This window comes from Cornus florida, unplaced genomic scaffold (genome assembly GCF_030987335.1).
Source record: "Cornus florida cultivar Cherokee Brave unplaced genomic scaffold, ASM3098733v1 CherokeeBrave_3.0.0_Hap2_Chr07, whole genome shotgun sequence".
NCBI lineage: Eukaryota > Viridiplantae > Streptophyta > Magnoliopsida > Cornales > Cornaceae > Cornus > Cornus florida.
The window spans coordinates 52070921-52089238 of NW_026775577.1; the positions used below are offsets into that span (position 1 = coordinate 52070921).

The window sequence follows — 18318 nt, forward strand, 5'->3', positions numbered from 1 at the left end:
GAGAGGAAGAATCAGTGGTTCCGCCATGGATCATGGCTAAGAGGTATTGAAGACAAACAAACAGCACTACCACAAAGAAGATAGATGACCGCTGTTACAGGTCTTTAGAATTAGGGTTACAAAAGGAAAAACCAAAACAGCAAAATTCCTTTCTTTTTATTCTGATTCCAAATTGACAAACTGCTGAAAAGATTATTACTTTCATATATCTTGTTGTACATAATATACAGACCAATTTAAGTAAACTATACAATTAAATTGACAGCTGATACATTAACTTTTAGATAAATAAATAAAAAACCTAAATATGTATATAAGCTAACCATAAGTAGTCCAAAAAGTTGATGTGTTTGAATGTTTTATGTGAGTGATTAATGATGTCATCATGACGTCTTTTTATATTGTCATAATTTTAGTAAGATGTGTTCAACCCTCGGACTCTGTATCATTAATCATGCCTAAATTGCAGAGACGCTAGAAATATCAAATCATGAGAGTTAAGGGCAATTTGAGCTGTGCAACAATTTTTGTTCTTTTTTTATTCCGGCAATTCTCATAATTTTGCAAGTTAAAAGTTAACAAAAAAAGTGGGACTAAAGTCACTATTAGGTGGAAGATTTGTGGTGGATATGGCATCTAGAGATAAATTAGTATGCCCATGTAAATTTATATAAGGCTAAATTTATAAAACTCCCATTGTACCTTCTAAACTAACAAATAACACTCTTAATTAACAAATATTATCATCTAAGGCAATTTCTTTACCTAACTATTAGTTACAGTATGAAACGATGATAGTAGCACATTACCCTTGCCATACGAATATTAATTTAAAAGCTTAAAATTGTAATTTTGAAATGCCTATTTTAACCTTAAAAGACCACACGACGTCGTTTGGATATTTAAAAGAACCAAAATCACCAAATGACATCCTTTGAGTCTTCAAGCGAACCAAAAGAATGAAATGACTTCGTCTAGGTTTGCAAATCAATTAAAATTATGACAATACCCACTCCTTATAAAACCCAAGTTGGAACCAAAATACCAAAGGCCAACTTTGTAATACCCCGTGATTTTAAATGATTTATTAAATGGGTTAATTAATTTATTTACTAATTGTTATGTGTGTTTTCATTTATTTATTAATTAATTATGTATTTTAATTATTTTATTAAATTATTTAGGGGTATTTGTATTATTGCATTTAATTTTATTGGATTTACGTTACTGGACCATGGGTTATTTGGGTCAGCCTTAAATGTCTATTTGGGCTTTGGTGGGCTTATGTGGTAAGGTCCTAGTTTATGTTATATTATGGTATAGCCTTATTTTTACGATTCGAGATTTCAGAATATACAGATTATATTATTATACATATAACGCATAGAGACAGATAGAGGGAAAGAGAGCGAGAACGAGCGAGAGATAGAGAGGCCAATGACGAACCCTAGGCTCCCAATTTGTGGAAGGGAATCCGGAGAACACTACGACCTTAGATTGGAACCCTACGATTTCTTAAGGCAAGTTCATCTCTTCTCTTCCGCTTTGAATCTATAATCCTTTCACCACTTTGTAATGTAAATTAGTAGGTTAATCACTGTTTTTATCACGAATAATTGAACTAGAGAATTGTGGATTAATTTATAAATGTTTTACTACTTTCAAGTTTCATAAATCTGAAGATCATGCGTTGTTATTGATTGATTTTGTCTTCGATTCCTCGTGCTGCTTTAGATTAGTTGTTATTGCATGATTAGATTTTTTTTAGACCATTGATGTTGCCTCTGCTTTACAAAACTTAAAGGAAATTGTATAACCTGGATTGAGAACCCGTAGCTTGCAAACCTGTTTTCTAGTTTGTGTGCCTCGATCGCGTTAGGGGGGGTTTGTGATCAATCTTAGCTAGGCTGTTTTACAATCGATCGCATGAGCATTTTGATGATCGATCTTAGGAGGTGTGCGATTGATCTTTTCTGGATATAACTCGATTATTACTTGCAATGATTCTAGGGTACACTAAGATCGATATTAGGTGGCCTAAGATCGATCCTAGGTTACATAAACTTATTTTTGGATCCTCTTGAACTTAGAATCAATCCCGATCATCATCATCTTTCTTTAACTTTAGAATCACATGTATTATTATTATTTTGATTAATAATACTTAGGTTATCATGTTTCTGATTCGCATGTTGTAATTCGGTAATTTTTCAAAACAGTGAAGTTTTGGCACAATTTTTTGTTAGTGTTTTCTAGTCTATGGAGTGTTACCCCAAACCCCGCCAGGAGGCCCTTAAAGAAAGACTGACCCCCAGGCTTAACCTTAGAGTAGTTCGCGTAAGGTATTAAGCATCACCGAAATCAGTAACGGGAAGGGATAAACTAATCATATCGTGAATGTAGAATGTATTATGGAACCATTGTGAACTGAGTAATAACGTAGCTTTATTAGTACCCATTAGTATAATTGATTTGCCAAGGCATGGTTGAGTTGCCTAGGTTGGTGGTTTGGTTTATTGGCATAGTTGATTTGCCAATGCATGATTGAGTTGCTTATTATTTTATGCTTATATATGTTGATCACATGTTTATGAGTATCTTGTTATGGGATTGGTTTTGGTTAGAGATGATATGTTTATCGATTCTCTGTTGGGTTGTAGTAGAGAGGACTTGCTTATGGGTTTAACCCACATTTTGTTGATTTCAGCTCCCAGACAGTTTCAGCTATAGGGTTAAGGAATTAACACTTCTTAGCTTGTTGTGATCATTCATTCTTTCAGTTATTTCAATGTAGAAACTCATTATTATTCCTTGTAGTCTTTCTTGAGATTATGGATGGTATTTTTTGGTTTTGCATTTAGGGGTTTTTGTTTTACGTGATTCCTGAGTTGTAATAAATTGAATTTTAAGGATTAAAGATGTTGAGATTTATTTGATTGTAGTATTTCTATCCGCTTTTATTTCTTTCTTTATTGCATCTTTTAGTTTATGCTTGTCTATTATCAAGTGATTGATATATTCTAATTTTCATATATAAGTCTGGACAACTTATATGTGGAAATTAGGAGGTGTCACAAAATTGCTTGAGTAAACTGGAGAAATTTGAACTCGTGACTTGGTTACAATTTTCCCAAACCAATGCAAGGGCTCAACTTCTTTTGCTAAAGGCCATGGTTAAACCAATTTGAAACTGAAGGCTTGGTGGTGTTGGGAAATGGAATTTTTTAAAATTTGGGAGCATGTATGTAAGGAACTTGTTCATGTGTAGAGACCTATTTGTTGGAATAGAGATGATGAAAAAATATATACTTATATAGAAACACTAGAGTTTTACACCTTGAGATTTGGGTAAATCTCAATATCACTCCACAATAATGGTAGATAATTGCTCTAAGCTTTGTTTATACAATCTCCTTGCTTTAAGCCTTCTTCAATGGAATCATTGCCTTCAAGAATCTTCCCTATGACCTCCTTGACGAATGACCTCTTTGATGAACAACCCTCAACCATGTTGTGGGAACAAATAGATGAACAAGTTAAACCCTAGAACTTTGGTAGAGATCATTGATATATATATGAGAGTATATGTATATATTAGAGCAACCTATTCCTAAAGATTTCTCTACAAGCTTTCCTTTTATAGTGTTTGCTAGGAGTGACAATATCACTCTCTACAACCAACTAGGGGTCCTCATATCATTGTTTAAATGTATATGGAGTGCTCCTACCAATCTCTACAAACCACTTTATTAATACTCACTAATCCTTTGATTTAAATTCTATCCTCTTAAAGTTAATTCTCTCACAGTTAAGCCAAGTATTGTCCTTTAATGACCTACAGTACCTCTACTACAAAGGCTACTTTCTATATGGAGGTCCTAAAGGACCTCAAACTGTGACAAAACCGTATCTTTACGGTTTCAAAGTAATTATAGGGACTTTCATTTCTTGTAGGATTTTTATATAAAATGGTCATTCTGTGTGGGTTTTGATATAATTAACATGACCATTCAATGTGGACTTTCCTTGTGAAAAGCTTACATCACATAAGGGATTTCAATTGAAGTTAGCCTTCAATGCTGCATGGGAACAATATTGCCACTGAGCTTTGCTTTAACTTAATCGGGCTCTTACAAATGCCAAAAACTCTAGTAAAGGTGGATGAAATCATCAATGAAATATAATATAAAATAGTTCATCAGTTACTGTCATAGACAATATTAAAAAGAAAACACATACACTTAACTTTTCAACCAGCTCAATGGTTTTAAGCCATAAATATAATTGAGTGTTCATCCACACTGAAGTAGAAAAAGAATACGGTAAAAAATAAAGCCAATGTATTTAAACATACACTACAAAATGTATGTAAGCAACAGGGAATAAAGATGCTTGGAATGGAAATGAACACTAAGAAATGTTGACGAATTTTTTTTTTTTTTTTTTTTTTTTTTTTTCTTTCTTGGTTGGGAGAGGAGAAAACTAATACATACAATCATAAGACATTTTTTTTTTTTTGGGGGAGGGAAAGGGGGGAGGGGATAGTTAAAACACATACTAACTTCAATTTATTTGTTTATTTAGGCACACACTTATACCTTGGCACAATAGCGGTAGTTAAACAATTTAGCTTTGCATGGCAACACTAAGAATTCTTCCATGACATAAAACACACTGTTGATGGAGCAAAGCATGACCGGACAAATCACCTGTGGCAAATAGGAAAAAAAAAAAATGGAACATATAACCAATATCAACAAGATGGAAACTCATATGGCAGAAATAAATGTAGTAATTCATCTATTTAGTTTTTTATCATATATAAAATTTGACATACACATATAGAAGATGTCCATCAAAACACTAAAATATTATACTTAGAAAAGTTACATTTTACTATTCAACACTTATTCAATGTGTCTTAAAATATCTAAGGAGTATCAAATACGTGACTAAAGTATTTGAGGCATATCATGTACGTGCTAGAAATAAATAAATAAAATTTATTTTAAAATTATAAACAAGTTTATGAAGTATTAGACTCACATCTATGAGTATTCGAGGAATGTTGCATCCAACATAGACAAGATATACGAATGCATACACTCTATAAGTGTACCAGTTCTTCAAAGATTTTCAAAATGAATAGTATACCAATGCTTATTGTTGGACTCATTATAGTAATTAACTGATAAACATGTATACCTATATTTACAATTTAACTTGTAGTAAGGAAATAGATGTAGGCTTCATGCAAAAAATACCATCTTACAGATATTTAATTTATTTGGTGTTTTATGTTGGATTTAATTTTGCAAATCTTTAGTATTCATAAATTCTATAAAAATGTCTTTAGTAAAATTTAGAAGTAGATTGATGCATGTCTAGACTTCATTTCCTTGAAGTAATTTGGAGACAAATAATAGTTCTACTATTATAAAAAATAGTGTTTTTGTCTACACCCAAATTGGATATTTGGACCACCTAGACATGACTTTATGAAGAATGGGGTTCAAGATTGTCGAAAGGTGGAAAAAATAGGGCTAGATCTTACTCCAAGCCACATCAGTAGCCTACGCGACCAATTAACAATTCTTATGGCCTTGGCTATCTTGGTTGGGTGTACCATACACCAAATAGGAGAGTAAGGCAACTATTACTGTTCAATTAAAAGATATAGTCTGGAGTGACAAGTCCAAAAAAGGGCTCTCGAGTACCTAACAGTCGGGTAAATGTCTTTTGTCTTTCACATCAAGCTTGGATGAAGCCAACATGTCACATTCATGTCAGATAGAGGATGGCACATCACATGCAATGGTAATTTCTTCACATCAACTTCATCACAACCATACATGTGTTGGAAGATTAATCTAGACTTGTTTAGATTTATCTTAGAAGACCAAGTGATACTTGGGAAGGTGCAAAGAATCTCATAATAATTGCTAGTACATGGAACATTTTGGTTTATATGAAATATTTTGGTTCATTGTATGGTTCATTGAATGTATTAAATTCATGTATTAGAAGTATCTATTGAGTAGTATAAATAGGTGAGTCATGTAAGTGTATTTCAACACACAAACAATTGAGTAATATAAGATAAAGAATTCAGCTTTATAGAAGTGAGTGTTTTTGAATTGCGTGTTTACTAATTCAGTTGAATATATACGAGTGTATCCCATTTGTGTTCATTTGCCCACCAACTCCAATAAAGTGGTATCAGAGCCTTGTTACAAGATCGGCAAAGAAAAATGGCATCTAACAACATGTTGCAGCCCCAACTTCCCAAGTTTAGTGGGAAGAATTACAATCAGTGGAGTCTACAAATGAAAGTTTTTGTATGGATCCCAAGATTTATGGGAAATTGTTGAAAACAGTTTTAAAGAACCGACAAATTAAGCAGGGCTGAGTCAAGCACAACTCAATGAGTTGAAAGAGAATCGAAAGAAGGACATGAAAGCATTGTTCTTCATTTATCAAGCAATTGATGAAGGAATTTTTGAAAGAATCTTGACAGCCATTTCAGCAAAGCAAGCGTAGGATACGTTACAGGCCACTTATAAGGGTGAAGATAAAGTTAAAGTGGTGAGATTGCAAGCTCTTCGAGCTGAATTCGATACGATTAAGATGAAAGATTCTGAAAGTGTAGAAGAGTAATTTAATCGTATTCTTTCGATCACTAACCAATTGAAGGTGAATGGAGAAGATATTCAAGATCAAAGAATTGTTGAAAAAATCCTCCAAAGTATGCCTAGAAAATTCAAACACATCGTTGTAGCAATTGAAGAGTCGAAAGATTTGTCGACTTTGTCAGTAAATAGCTTGATGGGATCACTCCAATCTCATGAGCTTCGATTAAAGAATTTTGATTCAACGCCTCTAGAACAAGCTTTTCATGCTCAAACTTCTTTTAAGGAAGGTTGGAGAGGAACAAAAAGTGATCGAAATAGCCGAGGAAGAGGAAGAAATAATGAAGGAAGAATTTTTGAGTCTAAGGAAAATGCTAATTTTCCTCCTCATAGAGGAAGAGGAAGAGGAATGAAAAGAGGTCGAGGTCGAGGTCGAAGCAGAGGATAAGGTAGAGGTCGCGGTGACTCATATCATCTCCAATATTTCAATTATGGAAAACTGGGGCATTTTCAAGCAGATTGCTGGTTCAAAAAGAATGATAATGAAGCAAGCAATAGTTCGACATTCATACACAAGGAGGAAGAAAAGGAAGAAGGAATTTTCATGTTGGCTTGCAATACACAAGAAGAAATTTCAGAAAATATATGGTATATTGACAGTGGTTGTAGCAATCACGTTACTGGAGATAAAAATGCCTTTGTAAATTTGGATGAATCTATCCAAAGTGAAGTCAAAACTAGTGATAATAAAAGGCATTTTGTCAGAGGAAAATGCGACATTCTTGTCAAAAGCAAGAAGGGAGTGCAGAAGATTACTGATGTATATTATGCTCCAGGTCTTAAATATAATCTTTTGAGTGTTGGACAGATTCTGCAAAAGGGAAATGATGTACACTTCAACAATGATGTTTGTGTGGTCAAAGACAAAAATGGAAGGCTGATTATAAAGGTACAAATGACACAAAACAGAATGTTTCCATTGAAGCTTATGTACGAGAAGATGGTCAGTTTTAGTGCCTTGATGAATGAAGAATTGATGAGCGCTGAAAAGTGCGCATTTAAACCCTTTATGCTTGGGGATTCTAGGATCTTTATCGATCTTACTTTCCCGTTTTAGACTAATTTCATGTTATTGTCCTTTTTAAGTGCTTATCTCCAAAATAAGTTAATTCAGCAAAATAAGAGCTTAAAAGAAGCTAACTCAAGCTAGATGGAAGAAAGGAGCAAAGTGGAAACAAATTGAAGCAAAATGTGGAAATTCAGCATGTTCGATCGATCTCAAGAATACTTCGATCGATCGAAAGTTCATTGATCTAGACTCTCCAAGATGGATCCAAGCTTTTTTGTCCTTATCCAAAGATCCTACAAAGTTCGATCAATCCAACCATTCTCAGATCGATCGAAAATATTCCATCTTATCCTGTTGTACCACCCCACCTACCACTTTTGTTTCTTTCCTAAAATATCTCAGAGTTGTCTTTATCCAAAAAGGTGCCGCCATGGGAGGATCGATCCAGCCAAAGTTTGATAGATCTCAGCCAAGTTCGATCGATCGAACCCTCTCAAGTGCGAATTAAATCAATTTTCAGCTCATTAAAAGTTATCTTATGGTGCAATCATTGGAGGAGCCCTTGTGTACGAGCCTAAACCATTGGGTGTGACATTTGAGCTACCTATATAAGGATTATGAGCCACTTTTATAAAGGAGTTTTTAGATACAACATTAGATATCATTCTTAGAGAGAAAGAAAAGAGAAGAGGAGGCTAGAGACACATTCTTGGGAAGTTTTCCATCTACCTCAAGAAGAAGAGCACTTCTACCATGGAGATAGCCCTTGAGGGTTGGAGGACACCATCCATGAGTGGCTAGACATCCTCTTGGGGCTAGAGTTAGCTCTAAGCATGCCTTTTTTTTATCTTGATTTATGTATTTTTGAGGGGATTTGTGTTGTAATACATGTTTTGATATTTTTATATACATAGATCTTGTTTATTCAATGATTTGTGTGGTTTAATTCTTCCAATTGATCATTTCATTCTATTCATATGTCTATGTATGCTAGAATAGATGTTTATGTGTTTATCTCTAACTCTTGTGTTGTTGATGCATGTCTATGTGTGTTGATGCTATAGATCTAGAGATTGTCAAAACATAGTGCTTAATAGAATACTCTTGTGGTTTATTTGATGGTTCATACTCATTCCTTGATGGATTGTGCCTCTCCCTTAGTTTAATTAGTTTAATTTTCATTCCATTAGCTTAGATGTAGTATAGTTACCTTAATTGTTAAATGGGAGGACAATCCATGCTTGTTGTTTGATGTTCCATACTTATAAATGCAAGTAGTATATTTCTCTAATCATGTGATGTATTTGGATTGTGAGATTAAAGGAAGGATTAATGGCTTAGTTTGATATATTGTGCTATTCATTGTGTTGTTTAGACAATATATACTTAATTGATCATCCATGCTTGTTGAAGCAACCACATACACTCACTATTGTTGCAACATATGTTTTCCCCCTCATTAATTATGAATTGAGTGTATAGAAAAGTGATGCTTAGTGGTGACCTCTAAGTCCCAAGACCTCTCTTTCTTGTTTTCTCTATCCTTTAATTACTTGTTCTATATTGAGCTTGTTTAATCTTAATTGTAGTTTAATCAACCAAACAACCTACCTTTGATCACTAGACCTACTAAACCTAAGCATTGTTTCCATTACTAGTGCCCCTCTAATCCCTTGGGACGATCCCTATTCACCCTTGCCACATTAGTAGTAGTGGTAGTAGTGGTTTTTATAAATTTAAATTTGACCCAAAAGACTTTTCTTGAACCGTACATTCACTACATTATTTTGGCGTATAGGAATGGCCACCGTCAAATTTTGGTGCCGTTGCCGGGGATTGAATTGGCAACGCCGTGTTTTAGAAATAATTAAGAATTAATATTCTTTTGATCGTGTCTTTACTTTATTTTATTTTTAGTTACTTATTGTGTTTGTTCTTATTGGCTAGGTGAAATTGAGCAAGGAGGTTAAGCAAATGAGAATTGAGAAGCAAGGAGCTAAGCTAAGCATAAAAAAGGCTAAAAATCTAAAAATTGCAAAGCATTACAAAGCTTGGAAATTGAAAATGAATTGAAGTTGCTTAAGGACCCTTTGTGAGATCTTTCTAACTCAATCTCTAGTTAAATTGTCGGCCCGCGTGGAGGCATATTTTTGCATTCTTAGATAAATCATGAGCCCGCGTAGAGGCAATTTACTTTTCTTTGCATGTTGTTCAAGCATGGGGCCATAGGATCATTGTATGTGGAGATTTTTTGATTGAATTGTTATGGGGGTGAAGTGATTGTTATTTGCTTGTTATTTGCTTTGCTAATGTATACATGGTCGTAGGTCATTGAATCATACTCTTGTCCCTCTTAATTTGCATCTTGAATTGGTTGTTCGTAACCCTAGGGGAAGAGGTAGTTCTCATCACTTCATTTCACCAATGGAGGATTTGAATGACGACCATGTGGAGGACCTTGGTCACTTAGACCAATAAGGCATCCTCTACCCTAATGTGCATCATGAAATTGTTTAAGTACCATTAGGTATGCCTAGACTATTCATTCACCCACAACAACAAGGCCAAATTCCATTGGGAATGCCTCAGCCAATATTTGCTCCACAACCTCCCATGGTTCAAGCTAATCAAGGTGTCCATTTAGCACCACCAATTGTGAATCCTCCCATTGCATTAAGAGACCATTATGTGCTTAATGAATACAATGCACCCACTTGCATTCAATTGCCCCCATTTAGAGCACATCACTATGAAATTAAACCACAAACTATTCAAATGCTTCCAAATTATCATGGACTTCCTAGTGAAAAACCTTATAAGCATTTGGATGAGTTTCTTGAACTGTGTTCTACCGTGAAATATACGGATATGCCAGAAGAAGTTTTAAGACTTAAACTTTTTCCTTTCACCCTTAAAGACAAGGCAAAATATTAGTTCAACAATTTTAGGCCTTTTTCGATAACCTCTTGGGGCGAAAATGCAACAAGAGTTCTTGAAAAAGTACTATTCGGTTTCTAAGACCAATGCCATGAGAACTTCAATTAGAGAATTTTCTCAAGGGGATGGGGAAATGTTTCATGAGGTATTGGAAAGGTTTAATGATTTGCCTAGAAAATGTCCTCATTATGACATACCTAAGTAGCAACTAGTTCAATATTTCTTTGAAAGTTTACCGGATAATCACAAGGGTATGGTTGATGCATCCATGGGTGGTTCTTATCTTAACAAGCATGAAAATGATGTGTGACAATCGTATGAAAGCATGAGTGAGAATTCAATGCATAGGTCTTTATCTTCTAAAAATGGTAGAAACCTAGGTGGAAGGAAGAATGTTGGCTTATATTAAGTTGACCATTCCAACGACATAGCCGCCGAGATGAAATCCTTATCTCAAAGGTTTGATCAATTTTTTATTAACCAAAATTCGGTGAATCAAGTATCTTCCTCCCCTACTCATATTCATCATCGTGCATTTAATGAATCTTGCATGACTTGTTCAAGTGTTTTACATTCTACTTCCAATTGTCCACATGGACATATGCAAAGTGAGCCCCATGGGCAAGTCAATGCTACATTTGTTAATCAAGGGAACAATCCCTATGGCACTCATTACAATTCAAGTTGGAGGAACCATTCAAACTTTTCTTGGAAAAGCCAAGGGGAAGGCTCAAACCCTCCCTAAGGTGGTTTTCAAGGGACATATGTTCCGCTACCAATGCAAGGCCAAGGTTCCCAAGGTTTTAAATCATCATCATTTCAATCATATGGCAATCAATTTTCTAATTCTCATTTCCCTAACCAATCATCATATTTTCAAGGAAACTTTAGGAGTCCTGCCTTTGAAGAGAAAGTTTTGACCGCTCTAAGCACTCTAGAGGTGAAAACTCAATTGCTTCATTCCTATTCTCAATCCATTGCTAAGTTAGAAACCCAAGTCGAGTAAATAGCTAGTAACTTAAATGCTAGAGAAAAAGGGAAAATGCCTTTGAATGCACCACCAAAGCAACAATGTGTTGTGGAGACTCATTCCTCATCAGAAGGGCACACAATTGAATATGTTAATGCGGTGACAACCTTGAGAAGTGGGAAGGCTATTGACAACCAAGTAGGTATTCCCAATGAAGAGAGTGAATTGGTGCAACCAAAAGTTGACACTCGTCCCGTTTCTCATCATATTCCTCCTTTATTGCATATGCATGATCATTCAAATGAGAAAGTGGTAGAAAGTGATTTGAAAAGTGAGTTCAAAATTGATTTGAAAGATGAATTGAACAAAGCTTTGAAAAAGGATTTTAAAAATTCTTGTGTTGAAGATTCTTTAAAGAAAATTTTTGAAAAAGATTTTGAGCCAAGAGCTCCATCTCCGAATGCCTTAAAATGCTCCATCTCTCTTGAAAAAACAAAGGACCAAGACAAATGAAATCATAGATGTGTTTAGGCAAGTGAAGATTAATCTTCCACTTTTGGATGCAATTAAGCAAATTATGGCTTATGCCAAGTTCTTAAAACATCTTTACACCCAAAAAAGGAAGAACAAGAGCCAAACACCTAGGAAAGTGGTCTTGACCGAGCAAGTGAGCTTAATTTTGCAACATAACACTCTCCCAAAGTTTAAGGACCCCGGTTCACCTACTACTTCTTGCATCATTGGTGACCATGTCATTAATCAGGCTCTTCTAGACTTAAGAACAAGTGTTAATCTTCTTCCATACTAGGTATATGTCAAATTGGGCTTAGGAGACTTAAAACCGACGTCGGTGGTTTTACAACTTGCTGACCGATCCATCAAAAAGCCTAAGGGTATCATTGAGGATGTTTTGATTAAAATTGATAAATTCTTCTTCCCGGTCAATTTCGTTGTCATTGACACGGAATCGGTTCCAAATCCCAAGTGCCAAATTCCCGTTATCCTTAACCATCATTTCTTGGTAACCGCAAATGCCAACATCAATTGTAGGACGGGGGTAACGAAAATCTCATTTGGGCATATGAAAGTGAAGTTGAACATCTTCAATCCGATCCCAAATTCATTTGATAAGCATGAAGAAGTAAATATTGTAGAAAAATGTCTAGACAATGAATGTGAAAGAATAGAGTTTTTGCTTGAAACCAAAACTTTAAAAGTTTATATCTTTGACCTTGAATCCAAAGAATGATGTTTTAAAAACTTGCTTTGAGAGGGCATGGAAGCTTAAAGATCACATTGACAAAGGACTAACAATCTCCTTTGAACCTAATCCAACAAGTTCTTTGGGGAACCATTTGTTGGGTGGAATTTAAAGTACTTATCATCCCGACAAGGAGGGGATGCATTACAAGATGTTTGATCTGGGCTAAAAGAGCCCAACGTCTTGCTAGAGATGTTAAAGACTAGTAAATACTTCATAGGGATTACAACCCTATTCCTCCCTCATTTCTATTTTATCTTTCATTTCTTGCGTTTTCTAGATATGTTTTGGAATTCATACATATGGCTAGGATTTTGATCGAGTATGCATGCACTTTCATTTTGTTCCTGTTCGATCGATGTCAAAAGAGGTTCGATCGATCGAACACCTTTCCCTGCATCCAATCACCTCTCTATTCCATCGTGCGAATATTTTCTGCATAAATTAGCCCTCTGTGTATCATTTAAAAATTTCATTCGATCGATTTAAGTATTCCAAGATCAATCTTCATTCCACACTTAGAATTTTTTTTTAGATCCATAAAAAGGCCTCTCTGTGCATCGTTCGAGGTTGTCTGTAGGTTTTCATCTGTTCGATTGATCGAAGTATCTTTTCGATCGATCTCAGCTTGATCGATCTGTACCCTTTGTTGACTTTTGTTTTGACTGCATTTTAAATTCAAATTTAAAATTAAAGAAAAAAAAAAAAAGAAGAGAGAGTTTTCAAAATTTTCAAAAATACAAAAATATTTTTGTTTAGTTTGGTTTATTTTATTCAAAAAAAAAAAAAAAAAAACTCCGAAAAGATTTTCATTTTATTTTAATTTTCACTTTTATTTTCAAATATTTGTTTTATTTTATTTTCATTTTAAAATTTTCAAAAAAAAAAAAAAAAAAAAAATCCCAAAAACAATTTTCTTTTGTTTTATTTCCAAAAATTCAAAATATTTTTAACTTTAGTTTTTAATTTCCAAAAATTCAAACTTTTCAAAAATGTTTCAAAAAAATTTTGTCGTTTAGTGAGAGTAGATCGATCTCAACATTTTTCAGATCGATCTATCTTCAATCGATTGGAAATTTTTCTTGATCGATCGAACTTGTCAGGGAATGATTTTAAAAATAAAACCCTAGGGTCATTAGATCGATTTCAAGATCGATCTCAGACCCTTGATCATCTCCCTCGCCGCTGCAAATCCAACGTCTCCCATCTCCGGCGTATCTCCAGCGAGCTTCTCGAGCCTCAAATCTCTCTCCCTCATCTCATATCTCATCTCTCTCTCCTTCGGACAACTTCTCTCGTTAGATTTGGTAAGTTTGTGTTTCATTTCCATTTTCAAGCCTCAATCTACATGATTTTGATGTTTCCATCTTAGATCTTGAGATGCCATGCTTGATTTCCTTCCATTTTTGAAGCTTTGGGTATGTGTATATACGTGTATATGTATATGTATAGATTTTTGTATATATTTCATTTCCAAATTGATTTTGGGGGTCACGGGCCAAACAAGTGACCAATTTTTGTTGTGTTGTTATGTGAGAGGGCCCCATAAGCTTGTTTGGGTGCCCCCGTGCCATCCACGTCACAGATCTATGACTTTTTGAATTTCCCGTAGCAGTTCGATCGATCGAAGTTTTCTTCGATTGATCACACAAAGATCGATCGAACTTATCTCAGATCGATCTCACATTTTTATGATCGATCGAACTTCACAGATTTGCATTCCACACTTCACACACTCTCTTTTATGATTTCATGCTATTTCATACATGCCCAATGCATGTGTTTTTCACATTGGATGCATTCCATACTTATATTGTTTAGCATGCTTCACTTAAAGTCACTGTTTATTTAGCTCTATCATCATTTGTGTAGATTCATGATTCTTATTCTGAGTTGTCTATCTTATTTGACATATATGTTTCTATATACTGTACCTCAAATCTTTATTATCTAATACTAATTTTGCAAGTGTTTCGCTCTTTTGCAGGTCATGGCCCGAGTTAAGACTGTCGCTAAACGACAATATGAGTGGTGAGTTAGGCACTAGATAGAGGGGCCAGGCGAGCCCTCTCATGTTCAGCAGCAGCTAGAGCATCAGGCAGAGCCCTCCCATGTCCAGGATCCAGAACAGTCTATTGAGTCTGAGTAGCCTGAGCAGTTAGAGGATTATCTCAAGGTAGATCCAGCTCAGTCCCCATCAGCCGACTCTAGACTACAGGCTTCAGCCTCTATATCTTCATCATCCTATGATGAGGTTGAGCATACACCATCGCCTTCTCCATCTCCACCTCATGCACAGCCAGGCCAGGCCTTAGACAGACCTCTTCCGAGATACTCACGCTTTTCAGTGGCGCATAAGTCAGTTTTCGATATCTCTTTCTTCTCCCGGTACATTCTGACCCGGGCAGTTTACGAGGACATTGACTGGAGGGGCATTTCAGCCATTCTAGCCCCTGTCACATACCCACTTTACCTTAGGCTTGTTCGGATGTTCTTCCAGAACCTCCAGCCTACCCCGAGTAATCTGGTGGAGCTGCGCACTACTGTCGATGGCCATCCTATCAGTATCACAGTGGAGACGCTGGCCCGATCTTCCAGATGCCCGCATGTCTGCCCTCTTGATCTTGAGCTCGATTATCCCATTCTGGAGAGGATGCCTTCTTATGCAGACATGGCTGTGGCACTTACAGGCCATTACAATGAGGGCGAGACATTTGCTACTTGAAACTATTTGCCCAATGATCTATGATTCTTCGATTCGGTCTTGTACTGAAACATGTTTATTGCCGGCTACAAGATTCAGAGCCGAGGCGACTATTTGACTGCTTTATATGCATTCTATATAGGCTACTGGGTATCTATGCCGGCCTTATATTGGAGTGTCATGATGAAGCTATACACGGACTACATCAGCAAGGTCAAGCCCAAGCGGGCTAAGTTCCTTCCCTTTGGCCACCTTATTACTCAGATCTTGCGAGATCAGCGCTATCCATTCCATTCAGATGAGCGCCCAGAGATAGGAGCTTGCCACTTTGGCAAGAAGGATTGGAACAAGAGTTACAATACTCTTATCAAGAGTCTACTAGAGGATGCTGTGATAGCAGCTGAAGAGGAAGAGATGGCAGCAGCAGCAGCAGAGGTAGACACAGCAGTAGCGGATGACCCAGCAGTCAATCCACCTGCCATACATCTAGACATAGACTTGGAGCAGTATCCTACAGAGGATCTATAACATCACTCTCCGACAGGGTCACCATTACATTCCCAAGAGTAGGCTCAGGATGCACATATATCATTCTCTTGATCTAGTGGTACTTGAGGCTCCAGCACAGACACCCGGCTTTGGAGAGCGCATCCAGGCTTTGGAGGATGCCGTAGTCTCTATCCGTGCAGACACTGTCTCTATCCGAGCTGACATTTCATCTCTTTGTATGGATGTCATGGTTGTACTGCGAGACATATCCCGAGATATCTGTGAAAGTGCTCTGCCCGTCCTACCTCCTCAGCATGATATTCCTGATCTCTCTATTTCTATACCTTCATTTCATATATCTGTAATACATTACTACTGTTATATTATTTTTACGACCAGTTTGTTGGCCCAAACATTGTGATGTACATTATTTTTATTTTTCTATACATGTTATATTTTGGATGTTATATCTTTGTATTAATATATCTATCTGTGATTGGCTCCATCAGGTGCATCACAGTGACTTTAGTGAGAGAGAGTGCTGCCCAAATTTTCAAGACCATCCTTATTCCTCTCTCATTATTTCATTTAACTATCCCATTTACACTTGCATGTCCACTGCGCACTAATATTATCCCTTTTGTTATCTAATGAGTTTTATTCAAGTGCCATCTTTTCAGGACCACAATTAATCCCAAGTTTGGGGGGGTTATACCACCCACTTTGGATACTTGTGTCCTGGCCATTCTTCGCCATAGCTACACTGGTATACTTTTTCTTTTGTTCTCTTTGCACATTAAGGACATTGTGCCATTTAAGTTTGGCGGTAATGGTGTTAAATGCAGTATTTGCTTTCAATTCAAAATTTTAAGCATGACTTGTGTATTTGAGAGATTTTCTATGATTGGTTCATAACTAGCTATGATTTTGATCTTTTGAGGACTATACTACTTAAAATTTAAAAATTGCTTGACTTGAGAGTGTAATACTCCTTGTATGCCTTGTGAATGCCATTTAGGAGTAATTTTTTTTCGAAAGATTATTATCTTGTTTGCACTTGTGATCCACATCATCTTGATTTTGTGATTGTTTTAAGATTCACTCTAGAATTCTACACTAGCATAGGTGCACACTAGCATTCATTTGTAGGGTACATGTTTTGTTAATTATTGAATTGGTTATATTCCAATTGGGCTAGTAGTGTATTGAAAGCTTTCATTTTGATAAAGGTCGATAATAAACCCTTTTCATTGAGTAGCCGGGATTCTAGCCTCGTCAAGCATTGAATTTCTCGCGCCGAAAGGTAGAGAGCTTAAACTCTAGGTTAATAATTGAACTCAAAAAAAAAAAAAAAAAAGTAATAAAAAAGTGAGGACTTCTCCCAAAAGGTGAGAAGTGGGAAATGATTAGATGGAGGTTGTTTTGATTTGTAGCCTAGTTGATTTGAGCTTGTAAGTCCATAGAGGTATTTGAACGCCTAGTGCCATAAAGCCGTCTGGTTTAGGAGTCATTAACTTAACGCTCGACCTCATGGATCACTAGAAAACTTAGTAGATTAACACATTGCACCATGCTTCCATCTTTGATCCTTAGGATAGTTAAAAAAAAAAAAAAATCAAGTGAAAAGAATAAGTGCACCTAGATTAATAAAATTTTAATAAAAAGTCCACTCTTTGTTTTGATGATCGGGACTAGATTTGTGTGCTAGTTTGAGGGTAAGGATGTGGTCATTTCTTTAGTTGGCTTAGATAACAACACACTTGATGCCGGTCCACTCAAAAAGGATTCTAGTGTTGTTTTGATTTGCATGATCATTTTCTTGATGTGTGGAGGACCATACTTTCTTGTTTGATGTTGAAATTTTAGGAGATTGCTTGGAAATGGTTGAAAAATTGCATACTTGAGGTAGTTTTCTCCCAATGCTTGTTTGCAATATTGGTGCCTCTTTTGTGAGAATGAGCTTAATATTTGTGGGTATCATTTCTGGAAACCCTCACGAGACTTCACGCGTCCACTAGGGGTAACCTAGGGATTTAAAAGGCTTGTTACATATGCTAAATGCAATCGTGTTCCCTACGAAAGTGGCGTTATCCATTTATTGCTTTCTAGTTCATACTTGTATAGCTATTCATTTCATTCCTTTACTTTATAGTTCATTGCAAGGGATTAAAAATATTTAATTTTGGGGGTGTGATGAGCGCTGAAAAGTGCGCATTTAAACCCCTTAAGATTAGGTATTCTAGGACCTTTATATATCTT

The 18318-nt window shown here is 35.9% G+C and overlaps 1 protein-coding gene and 1 pseudogene across 2 annotated transcripts in view; both read right to left on the reverse strand.

Annotated features, from left to right (window-relative positions):
• Positions 1-18318, reverse strand: part of LOC132267201 (uncharacterized) — an 84523-nt gene that overhangs the window by 43289 nt on the left and 22916 nt on the right. Inside the window, exon 3 of one of the 2 annotated variants that reach the window (XM_059768292.1) lies at positions 4531-4709. The exons of the other annotated variant lie outside the window; for it this stretch is intronic. The gene's annotated coding sequence lies outside the window, so the exon portion shown is untranslated. Of the gene's footprint in view, positions 1-4530; positions 4710-18318 lie in introns of those variants that run through there. 2 annotated transcript variants of the gene reach the window in all.
• Positions 10732-10830, reverse strand: LOC132267989 (small nucleolar RNA R71; annotated as a pseudogene).